Source organism: Xiphophorus hellerii, chromosome 3, assembly GCF_003331165.1.
Source record: "Xiphophorus hellerii strain 12219 chromosome 3, Xiphophorus_hellerii-4.1, whole genome shotgun sequence".
NCBI lineage: Eukaryota > Metazoa > Chordata > Actinopteri > Cyprinodontiformes > Poeciliidae > Xiphophorus > Xiphophorus hellerii.
This window is the reverse complement of record NC_045674.1, coordinates 2,321,536-2,333,788: the sequence shown is the minus strand read 5'-3', so window position 1 is coordinate 2,333,788 and position 12,253 is coordinate 2,321,536.

Sequence of the window (12,253 nt, the reverse complement as noted above, 5' to 3'; positions counted from 1 at the left end):
CAGTTTGATTTAGCTCCAGTAAACACCAAAATATATTCAACTGGATTATTCACCCAGAGAGGTAATAAATATTCAAACTGACTTTCCTCAACAAAGGTATCAGTCAGGAGAGGGGTTTAAGTAAGCAATGTAATTGTAATGATACATAAAAATAACAGTTACGTTCCAGCCAAACGAGAAGAGAAAAATGAATGATTCAGTTTTAAGTTTATTCTGAAATGGCCAAAATATGTTCACATTTTCTGGTACAATTTTGATTTCATCTTTATGATCTATCTTTTTTTTTTTTAAAAGTGGACAATGTAAAACTGATTGGAGTGAAATATTTAAATCACTGTACATCAGTAAAACACCCAGGAAATGGTCCATTTGTGCCAACATGTTGACATTAGGAGGCTGAATTTGACCTTTAACTGATTTATCTGCGATGTTTACAATCATCATGACGTCTTTTGGTCTGTAAAGCTAAAGGTAGAGGGAGCTGCACATCTTATTGGTGTTGCTCTGTTTCACCTTTCTCTCTCCAGCTTCACTGCAGCTGAATGACAAAAAAACCAAACTGCATCAGCCTCCTTGTTTTTGACTCGTTTAAACCAACACAGCCACGATTAAACAATTCATTTGTTGTCTTCAGAAATGTGATATTTCACATTCCAGGAAGAACATCCAACATATTCAGGCTGCAGAGTGACGTTTGTCTGCACACCTGCTGCCTTGTTGTCCAGAGCGGTGACTAACGCTTTTGATGCAGGAAGACTTTAAGCCTTTAGAGAAAAAAGCAGAAAATGTAAAACAGCCAGACGGACAGGTGAGCCAGACAGGAAAACCAGAGAGCAGGCCACTGAAATGTCACCAGACAATGACTCAAGAAAACCAGCAGGGGATCAGCAGAAAAGAACCCACAACTCACATGACACAATACTTTTTTTTATCTAGTTTAGTTTCTGTATTTAGGACAGTTTTATTTCTCCCTCCTCTGCCTTGTGCAGACATGAGGAGAGCGGTTTGCTGCGAACAGAGCCAGAGGATTCATTAGTGGTTGTGGGCTTTGCCTGGGTAACAGCTATTGATCCCGGAGCATAAAACGCTCTCACTGTGGCAACGCGTCAATCCTGGCCGTCACCCAGGCTAAACGCTAAAGCATCTGAGGTTCAAAAAGCTCCTGAAATAACAATAATGGTGCTAGACGTGGTTTGCAGACAGAGGGCGCTGTCAGCACACTGAACCTGAGGGATTCAAGGCCACTGCTTGCTACTTAAAGTGAGTTTAATAAATCATTAGACAGGGGAACATCCACATGCTGCATGTTCAGAAACCAGCTACAGGTGTAATTTATTGATACTGTTTTCCAGGTGGAGGAAATTAGAAATATCTCGTGGAGAAATTCAGGTTCAGAAATCTCCCTGCAGCCTGAAACACTTTCCATCAAGCTGAGTCTCCAAGAGGAGATAGCAGCCAATATCAATATTTCATAAACAATATTCAGGCTGAATGGAGGCTAACATCAGAAAGTCAATCAATGTTAGGATGTCTCTCTCCGCCAGCGCCTGCCAATCCTGGCCCCTGCAGGATAACGCATTTACCCATCAGCCCGATGGGCCGGATCGACCGCCCTGCTGCTCTCCGAGTGGATTAATCCAATAAAGAGCTTTAAAACATTTGTTGAGTGACACTGGCCTCAGGTCAGAACCACCAATCCAGTTTGCTCCGGTCCTGCCAGATTAGAAATCCAGAAGATTAAAGTTTTGGAAAAATTAAGTGTTCTAAAAATTAAAGTTATTAAAATTGGAGCTGTTATTACATTAAAACATGATCCTACTGACTCAGGATAATCTGACAGCATATTAAGATCTACTGGGTTCTTTTTTTTCATCCGTCTACAATGAAAAAATCAGTAAATTCCCACTAAATAACTCAGATTCATTTTTGGATTAATCTGAGTTATTTCCACACCTGAGTTATTTGCAGGCGTGGAGATTAATTTTCAGATTAATCTTAGAAATAAAAAAAACAAGAAAGTTTCTGAGCTCCAAAAGTCAAAAATGCGCATGAAAAAAACCTCTGAAATTTTGAGATTAATCTCAGAAAAAAATTTAGACTTTGAAGTTTAGAAATTTCAAAGTTTTTTCAAGAAATTTTGTGAGATAAATCTCAAAATTTCAGAGTTTTTTTTCTTGCAAATTTTCAACTCAGAAATTTACATTTTTTTCTAGAAAAATGTTCTACTTTTGGAGCTCTGAACTTGTTTTGTTTTCCCTAGAAAATATCTGAGATTAATCTCAAAATTAAAATTTTTTGGCAAAAACTTACTCTTCCTTCTTTATTCTCTCTACAATGGTCCTAAAATGTGGCAGACTAATAATATAAATATATATATGTTGTTCTAAAATCATTAGTTATCATTAAACTGCCAGTTATAACATGTATAATTTTAACTTCCTGAGGTTGAAGGAAGTTAAATCCATCATAACGGGTAAAGATCACATCCTCTCTGTGCTTAAGAGATCTGAAGAGGAACGGCAGAAGCAAAGGAAACGGATTAGCAGAGTTTGCTAACAACTGATTGGTTGGTTGATTGGTTGACTGCTACTGGAGATCCTTCCTGCCCACAGCATCACCATCAACAGTGACTCTGAAGAGACTTGGATAATATGAGCAATAACAACATTTAATTTACTTTTGGGATAATTAAGGTTTTTTGGGGGTTGAACTGTGTGAGTCAGAAAGTGGAATCCATCTGGTTTAAAAAGATTTTAATCCTCAGAGAGGAGTACGCCCTAACGTGTCCCCGCTGATGTCCTCATTCTGTCCTCATTCTGTCCCATTTAAACGTCTTTTCAGGCTGAATTTTGTCAATATTTACTCAGGACCAGCTGGACTCTGGCAGCCAAGCTGTGTGTGATTTCCAACAGCTTTCTGCTTCTTTGTCGTGTTCATCAGGAATTCATTAGTGAGATTTACCAGCCTTTGATGACTGAAAGCTGAAATGCTGTAATGTTTCAGAGAAAATAATAGCAGGCCAGAAAATCCCCGTTTTGTTGGTGCGAGTCCAGAGATGACTGCCTGAGCTGCCTGAACGCCGTGGGGGAGGAGGAGCTGATGATCTCATGGGGTGGGAGGTAAACGAGTAAAAGCTTGAGAAAACGGAAATGAAGGCGGATAAAACCAGGAAACGCCACGTCACAGAGAGCCTGAGATTAATCTAAAGACATCAACAAATCAGGAGAATCCTTCAGAACCTTGATCCAGTTTCATGAAGTTTTAGTCAGTTTTAGCTGCAGCAGCTGTGAAGACGCTTCCTGAAGCTCCTTCAACCTCTGCAGAGGAACAGAAACTTTTTTATCTGGTTAAATAAATAAAAGGTTATTAGTAACAATGAAACTGAGAAATGTGGAAGACAGAAGATTTCTCTTTTCTGTTCAGTAATCTGATCGGAAACAGCTTAGGAAATAAAATAATTTACACTAAAAGTTTCACTATGCAATAAAATAAAACATTTTTACACAATATGTACAAAACAAAATGGACAGTTGGCAACTTGGCATCATTGAGCGCCATCTGCTGGGGGAAAGTCTGGAGCAAAATAATTTATGCTTGTAAAATTCAGAACCTATAAAATGCAGAATCCATATTAAATCAGCAGTTTGCTTTATTAACTTCAACTCTTTTAAATTGCAACATTTTCTCCTGCTTTATTCTCTATAATCTAGACATTACTGAAACACATCACCATGACCATAATAGTACAGTAATGTAAAAACATTGTGTATTTTATACTTTTTAATCAAAGAGGCAGGAATGTGCTTCCATATAAGAATTTACGACTGAAGAAATGAAAAGTATTTTATTTTTGTCTATCGTTCTATTTTATTTTCTGTAAAACAAAACAACTGTCACATTTATTTATCGAGTTATTTAATTTTCCAAACAACAACTAATCATTTTTATCTGATGTTTTCAAGGACAAAGTCAGAAAATAACATTTAATCTCTATTTTTGAGGAGATATGTAAAATCTTTTTTAATAATTGCTAATTCTTCAACATTATTCCAGTTTTATATGATGTACAATTTGTCATTTATATTTATATTCTCAGGTTTAATACTTTAACTGCAAGTTTTACTTGACTTCTTTAACAATTCTTTAAATAAAAACTTTTAAACATCTAAATTACTTTAAATTTATCAGCAGGTTTCACTGATAACCATTTCATCTATTTATTGTTACAATATAGCAGTAACTACTTACTGTATGATTTTCTGTATTGTGTTAAGTTTATTTTTCTTTCTCTTTAGTTTTTTTTTATCCCAAAGGAAAATTTATTAAAATTATTAAAATATAGAAAATAGAATCTGCATTATGTTTTTGCTTATCTTTAAAAATGATAATTGTTTTGTTATCATATCTGACATCTTATGCTTTTGGGCTGTAATTACAAAAATAAATAAAATCTTTAATTTTCAGTCGGGATCCTGCAGTGAAGCTGTTCAAACTAAACTAATGTTTGCTGGTCAGATTAGCTTTTATACTGAGGTCATTTAAAGAAAACATGATTAGATGATTTATTTAAAGAGTGCAGTTATCTGTGCCGAGTCACAGCAGAGATTTTATCTCAAAGACAAACTCATTCCTCGTTCCAGATTCCTGTCATGTTGGACCAATCAGACGTATAATTTCCCTGAGTTTAAGGATTTCTGTGTTTGACCTCGACATTCAGGGAGTTTCTGGGATTTTCTCTTTTCAAAAATAACCTCCAAACGAAGCCTTGGAGAGTCTGTCTCACAGCCGTTAGATAATCACTGTGGTGATCGCTTTATTGGTCTGCTTGCCGTTTTCTCTTCTGTCATTCGAACTGTGAAGCTATTCTGTAAATATTCCTACGGATGATCCACAGATTGCTACAAATTTAAATTGCAGAATCTGGTTTGTCTTTGGTTTCTTTTTGTTTCTTTGATCCAGCATCTTTAATATTTCTGATAAATGAAGCTTTTTTGAAGCTTTTACCAAATTAAATTCATAACACTGTGATTAAACAAAAAGTCTTTCCGTTTGAGTGATTAGATTTGCGGGTTAAAAGAGCTTTGACTCGCTTGTTCAAGGACAGAGATGGACTGAGGGTGAATAAGTCTGCGATGGATGCAGCCTCCCTCCGGCCTTTATCTGCTCCTCCACATCCAACCCGGGTTTGTATCGATCCGCCTGAGGGACAGACGGGCCGAAATGGAGGCTGACAGTCGGCCTTTTACTGCTGCAGATCGCAGCGCTCACTGATAAAAATAAATATTCTGTCCTGTCTGCTTAAAAAATGAAGACAACTATTTGAATCATTTATTCATGTTTATCAGGTGAAACTGTTCTGTACTTATTTTGTTACATGGAAAAGTAAAATTAATTTTGTCAGGCAGACTGAGCAAAACTGAACTTTCTATAAATTATTCAACTTGTTTAATGTAGTAAATTAAATTTGCTGTAAACTCTTAAGTTAACTTAATAAATCTGAGTACATTGTAATTAATCAAGTTTTTTTTACTAGAAACTACTTAAAAATAAAACGTTTGATTAAAACAGTTTCTGTCTCCTGATTTTCATTCGTTTCTCTTCTAAAACTTTAACAGAAAATATGAAAAGCAGTGACAGTTTGGTGACTTTTTTCAGTAAAACAAACACAATCCAGTGTTGTTCTTTACTGGCTAATCTCGCCTGTAATAAAAATAAAAAACAATTATTGCAACACATAAAAACAAATGAAGTTATGTTGTGTGATTTAACTTAAAACAACTTGATATTAATGACTTCTGCCATCTGAAAACCTCTACTACAAATCACCGCTGATCCGTTGATGTTCGGGAAACCCGATGGATTATGGGTAATATTTTGTGCTTTGAAATACCGAATGAAACACAGTAAAGATAACAAGATTGTGTTTTGTTGTGTGGATGATCTTAAAAAGATAGGCTCTTAGTACTTAAACAATTTATTTTATGAAAAAAATTACAATGTCTCGTATCTTTAACAAATACTTTTGACCTCAATGCTAAATATGTTTGTGTAAAGATACCAACTTGAATTTTTATTGTTGAGTCCCAGATTTAGCTGTTAAGTTTCTTCACTGCAGATTCATTCTTATCAGTGTTTTATAAGAGGGAATCATAACGGAGTTAATAAAAAAACAAGTTAAAAGCCAACCTGCTGGATTATAAATGAAATATGGTGTCATTTAAAGAAGGACTTTACACCAAGAGATCAAGTAACAACCCCAGATAAAAGTGACTGAGATAAGAGTTATCCTGGACAATAAACTGAGGAAGCCCTTTCCACGGTCCTGTGACGTCTCCAGCCCAGCTGATGCTGCGACCTGCAGCCTGATGTTCTGCTCCATGTGACCTGGAAACATCTGGAGAGGGGAGGGAGGCGAAACGCTCGGCGTTACTCAGCGCCTGTAAAACCCAAACTGTAGACGTTCCTGTCCTGACTTCATGGCTAAAACATCCAAGAAGGACAGTTTTAGCACAAACAGGCTGCGTTTCTGAAATAGCGCCCTCATTGTGAGCAGTACGTGTGTGTGTGCATGTGTGTTTTGTTAATCCAGAGAAGCTGCCAGACCGAAGGACGTTTCAAGAAGCCTGCTGACGTTAATCTGGACTTTGGAGCGTTTAACTGGCTCTTAGTGTAAACGTGTCTGTTAGTTAAAGTACTTTTATTTTTATTTAAATGACCTATGCATAATGTAACACCATGTAATAATGTTTGATAATTGTTTTCTACATGTACTTTTTCCTGTTAGTTTTCTCGAGAAAACAAATTAATTTTGCATTTTCCCTCAATGGTTTTCCTGTTCATTTCCCATGTTTGTCTCAAGATTATCTCAATAAAACCATCAGCAAATTAACTTGTTAACAGTAAATGCAGAAAATGTCCACTCCGTAAAAAGCATAACCTCGTCTCCAGACTAATTTGAAATATTCCACCAAAGTGGGCGGAGCCAATAGACTGAGAGGCGTGGCTAATTGTGAGGGTGAGTGGAAGGGGTCAAAGAGGAACTGCTTCATCAGCTGGATGGAGAAAATATGATATGGGCCGAGCTGAGATCTCAATCTCATTTAAATGATTTGCTTTTTTTTTTTACATTTCTTAAACAAAAAGTTTAATCCAAAAACATTAGCAGTGTTTTTCAAAACTTTCTCTCACCAACAGGAGACATCATTTAGGCTTTTGCTTGTGCAGCTGATATTTTGTAGGTAAATGAGAAATAAATCCATAGTTATGTCCAATGCATGATTTTTTCGTACTAATTTATTTGAAGAAACATCCAGCAAAAACAATATCTAAGCCAGGAAAAGAGAACAATATCCACGGAGCTGAAGGTCAGCCACCAAGCCTTGGTAAGCCTGTATCAGATTTCTATGGAAGTCTCTGGGAATGGCGCCACACCCATATCAGCATGTTCTGAGCTGGATGTTGGAGAACCAGTCGGATTTGATTATTGTTGAACCAAGCTAACCCATATTAGCAATGCAAGCTAATAAGTTTTCAGTGACGTAAGCACTGAAGCATGCTAATCCTTTATCTTACTCACAAAAGCAATTAAATATTAAAGACTCCCTCTTTGTTGCTCTCATGCATGGGCTAAAATATTCCACATCTACAAATTGGTACAAAATATTTCAACAAATACTTTCTAAAACATGCAGCGTATCCATTAGCATAACATCTGCTAACCCAAAGCCATTTCTTCAATATTTGTGGCTACCATTTTTAAAAAGAACTAAGGAGGTAGCATGGTTAGCACCAGTTCTTTAGCTTTAGCACGTGATGTGGCTCTATAACATAAATAATTCTTATATTGATCGCTGGAGCATGGACTCCAGAGAGTGGCTCAGTGCCTAAAATGCATTGTTCAGCTTTTATTCTAGTAAAGTCACGAGAAACAGTCACATCATTGGACCTGAACATCAAAATGTTATGAATTAGCATTCATATCATGATCAATTATAACCAGACAATTAGTGACTTACTGCAGTGGAATATTTGAAAACAATAACCTCTACTGCACATCCAGAACAAGACAAATCGGAGAACTTGTCTGAGCTGCAGAACAAGTTTTACCGAACAATCCAAAAGCTACGAGTCGACCAAATGCCACCGGGTTTCTTTTTATTGGCACGAGATGAAGCTTAGGACAAATAAAACTTATTTTTACCTCCAGGTGTCACTTATTTTTTTCTGATTTTATGATAAGTTGTAATGGATTTTTTCATAAACGAGTTCTGTGAAAGGGTTGAGGCTGAATAAGATTGTTTAAAAAAATAAACAAGAAAGGTTTTAGATAAACACACAATTTAAAAATAAACCAAACAGTAAATGGAAGAAAAAAATTGAGTTAATGCGTCTCGTTCATTCACTCCAGAAGAAATAGTTGTTGCAACTTTAACTAGACCAAATCCAGAAGACCTTTTTTTAATAAAAGGCTGCTCTCTCCATTTTGTGTCCTTGAGTTTTCCAAGTTAAACTACTGTGATTTCCAGAAATTACAGTCACGAATGTGCGGTTGGCAGTTTGATTCCATCATAAACAATCATATTGTGTATGTATAAGAATGGATGGATGTGGTTTGTGGTTAAAAAGCTTTCAGTAGTCAGAAAGCCGTGGAGTCGATTAGCCAGCAGGTTCTTATGTTCAAGTCAAGTCATGCAAACGCTGATGAGGCGCAATCTTTAAAACGCCTGGAGAACAGCCTCCGCAGAAACATCCTGGTCTCTGGATCCAAGACTAGATCAAATGATAACAGAGCATGTTATCCATGCCTGAATCCATGCCAATAAATGATGAAAACTCAAACATACGACAATCCTAACTGTCAAAAACTCTGTATTTACATTCGGACTGATTGAGAATAATAGGTAACTTTAAAAAGGACGAGCTTGGGAAATTACCCACTGACTGAGGAAAACTTAAAAATAAAGGTAAGAATAAAACTTAAAAGCAGAACCAAAGTGTGCGTCAAAGGAACCAAGTTTTCCAGCCGATTACTCAGACAATATTCCACTGAAGGCATGAGACATTTCTGAATGAAACAAATTCAACATCTAGATGGATGGATTTGGGACAAAAATAGCTGGAAAATATCCAACTATTGTCTCTTGCTTAGCAGAGGTCAGGGTATCAGATCCAGCAGGGAAACCCAGACATCCCTCAGTTAATTTAATGAAAACTAAAACACTGCATAAAACAAATATATGCAACAAGTTTGCACATATTTTTAAGTAAGGACTAATTAGGTTTTACAGTGGACTTAAACCTAATTACAGGATAGCTCTTAAAGCATTACACTGTACTTCTACAGCGACCCGTCACAAATGACTCAGAGATGATCATAAATCTCCTCCAGATGCTGTAAACTCAGTCAGAACAAAACCCAAACTACTCCTACAGTACCTGAGGTTCAACAGCCAGCTGGGGCCACAGTTACAACACCATGAAGTTTATGCATATTAATATAACGCAACTTTGTATAAGCCCTAGTTCCCCTCATATTGGCTAACCTATTAAATATGGATGTAAGAGAGCCTTCGGTTTATTTATGAAGAACTGACTCCATAGAATTGACTCGTTACAACTAAATCACTATTAACTACGTCACTGAATCATTTGAGGCGCCATGACGGACGTCGGAAGTGAGGGAGGGGAGTATTAACAGAGAAACTGAAAGAAGCTTGTTTTTGCCAGTTTATTCATATTTGTTCGAGTCGAGCTAATTTGTCTGTGAACGTAACACACCTGGTTGTGGCTCATGAATTTCGGTATTTACAAAATTTGGAAATAGCTAGCTTAGAAACCGACCCGTACCTGTTCCCTCCTGACGTTTTGATCAAATTACCGACTTTGCTTGAAGTCACTCCACATGATTCATATTAATGTGTCATAAACGGCGTTTCCCTTTAAATCAGAGCAGCATTAAAAACATACAAAAGACGAGATGCTAACCAGTTTTTTTCCACACATGCTAGGCTACATGACGGTGCGGCAATGTCTCCATGGTTACGGTTAGACGCGTACGATATTTGATATCTTTCTAATCACTTATACTTATAAAGTATTTGAACGTTAGTCTTCTTACCTTGTAAAAAGTGTTCCCTGTAAATCCGCGGTTACACCGAGGGCTGTAATCGCTGCCAGTCGTTATGATTGACGGCTGCAATCCATCGCCGCCATCTTTCCTCATTAAAAGTTATATCATAAAATGACATGTTTGGTTGGTAGCCGACCGCGCAGCACCCTATGACTATTTCTAAAGTGAAATCATCTAAATTAAAGCGACATTAGGTTACAGATGTCTGAGCTTAGCCTAGCTTTAAGGAGTCCATTTGTTATTTTGACTTACGTCGCGGCGGAGTGGGCGGAGTTCTGGAGAGCGTGACGTCACGTGCAAAGGGTCAATAGAATAAATGGTTCTTTATTGTTCCACAGTGTGAAAATTCAGTGAAAGTTTAAAACATGAGAAAACCAAACTGTTCACTTAGTAAGAAGGACGCACTGCAAAAACACTAAATCGTATCAAGTATTTTCAGTCTAGTTTTTACTGCAAATAATTTTTGTACATTTTATATAAGACAAAACTAACTTATATGTAACTTTTCAGCAAGATATAGGAGTTTTAGTGAATAATTCATCAATATTAATGAAAAATTAGTAGTTAAACTGGAAGATTATCTCATTTTCAACATGGAAAAATATCTTATTAGTGAAATAATCTGCCAATTGAACTAGAATTTTTTCATCAATATTAAGGAATTATTGATTGATTTTCTTCCTACTTGTAAGATAATTTAGTTTATTTCAAGTGTAGTAACGTATTTGCACCAGAAACTAGAGCAGTATCACTTGGTAATATTTAGTGTTTTTGCAGTGCGCTGATTAATTTCTGTTGCCAGCATCTTATCACTTCTGAATGCTTCCTCACATGAGGCTGAAGGGCTGAAGGGAAACGTCTCAGCTGACTGAAACATTCGTTCTGCCTTTTAATTCAGTTCATAAGAACAGAGTGAGTGGGAGAAGCAGAAGCTCTGCATTTCATTTGGATTCTTAGCTTTATATTTAAAAGTTTCTTCCTGTTGTGTTTTAGCCTCTGGTGAAATCCAGCCGTGGAGGATCTGTTTCTCCAGGAACAGGTTTTTCATTTTTAAGCCCCGCCCATATTTATTTTCCCATGGGAGTCCACCAAATCCAAAACGACAGTTACTAAATCCCTCCTTTCCCACAGGAACGTTCAGTAATGAAGCAATACTTTAATGATGTAAAACCTGTCAAACAAATCTAGTTTTTTTTTATGAGATGGCAGCAGTCAGTTCAACAGTTCTAACTCTGTTTTATACTTCAGTCCTTTGAGTTTATATCTTTTTTTACTTTAGTATATAACACATCAGTCCCATAAAAGCAAACAGGACACATATAGTTGATGATGCTGCATCTTCTGCTTATGATGATGTAGAAACAAAAACCAACTTCAGTCTGATAAAACCGGCCAGCAGCTTCCTTAGTCATTTATCATCCCAGCTTCCAGACACAAACAGGAACTGGACTTTGCAAAAATGATCCTTATTAAAACGAGTTAAAAATACATGAAACAACAACTTATTCCAGTGTTATAAGTGAAAAAAACTGCCAATGAAACTAATACTTTCTATTAATATTCTACAATTATTGACTAAAAACAAGCGGAAAAGTTATTTGAAAGTTACTTTTTTCAAGTGTACAAAGATATTTTAGACTATTTGGTAACATTTTGTTTGCGATCATTTATATATTCTAATTTTCTGTTGATGGAGCAAAATAAGGACATTATTTCATGTTCAGAATGCAGAAAACAAGAGAAAGTAGTTCTGTCTGAATGACCACAAACTAAAAGTTGATTTATTACAGAAAGTGGTCAGACTAGTTTGCGGGTCAGTCAAGCACAGTGTTGCCATGGTGATTAAAGCAGGTATTGGTGTTTTTACCATTTGGGGTCAGTACCAAATCCTGCTGGAAGATTAAATCAGCATCTCCATAAAGCTTGGAGCAGAAGGAAGAACAAAGTGCTGTAATATGTCCTGCCAGATGGCTGCTGTAACTTTGGACTTTTTAAAACCCAGTGGACCAGAACCCAGAGACAAAATGGCTCCTGGACTGCGACGGTTCTGGTTCCGTCTGGCCGTCACTTTGACTCCAGCTGCTATTCATGCTTTGCGAAACTTCCTCACTCTCATCAGTGGAT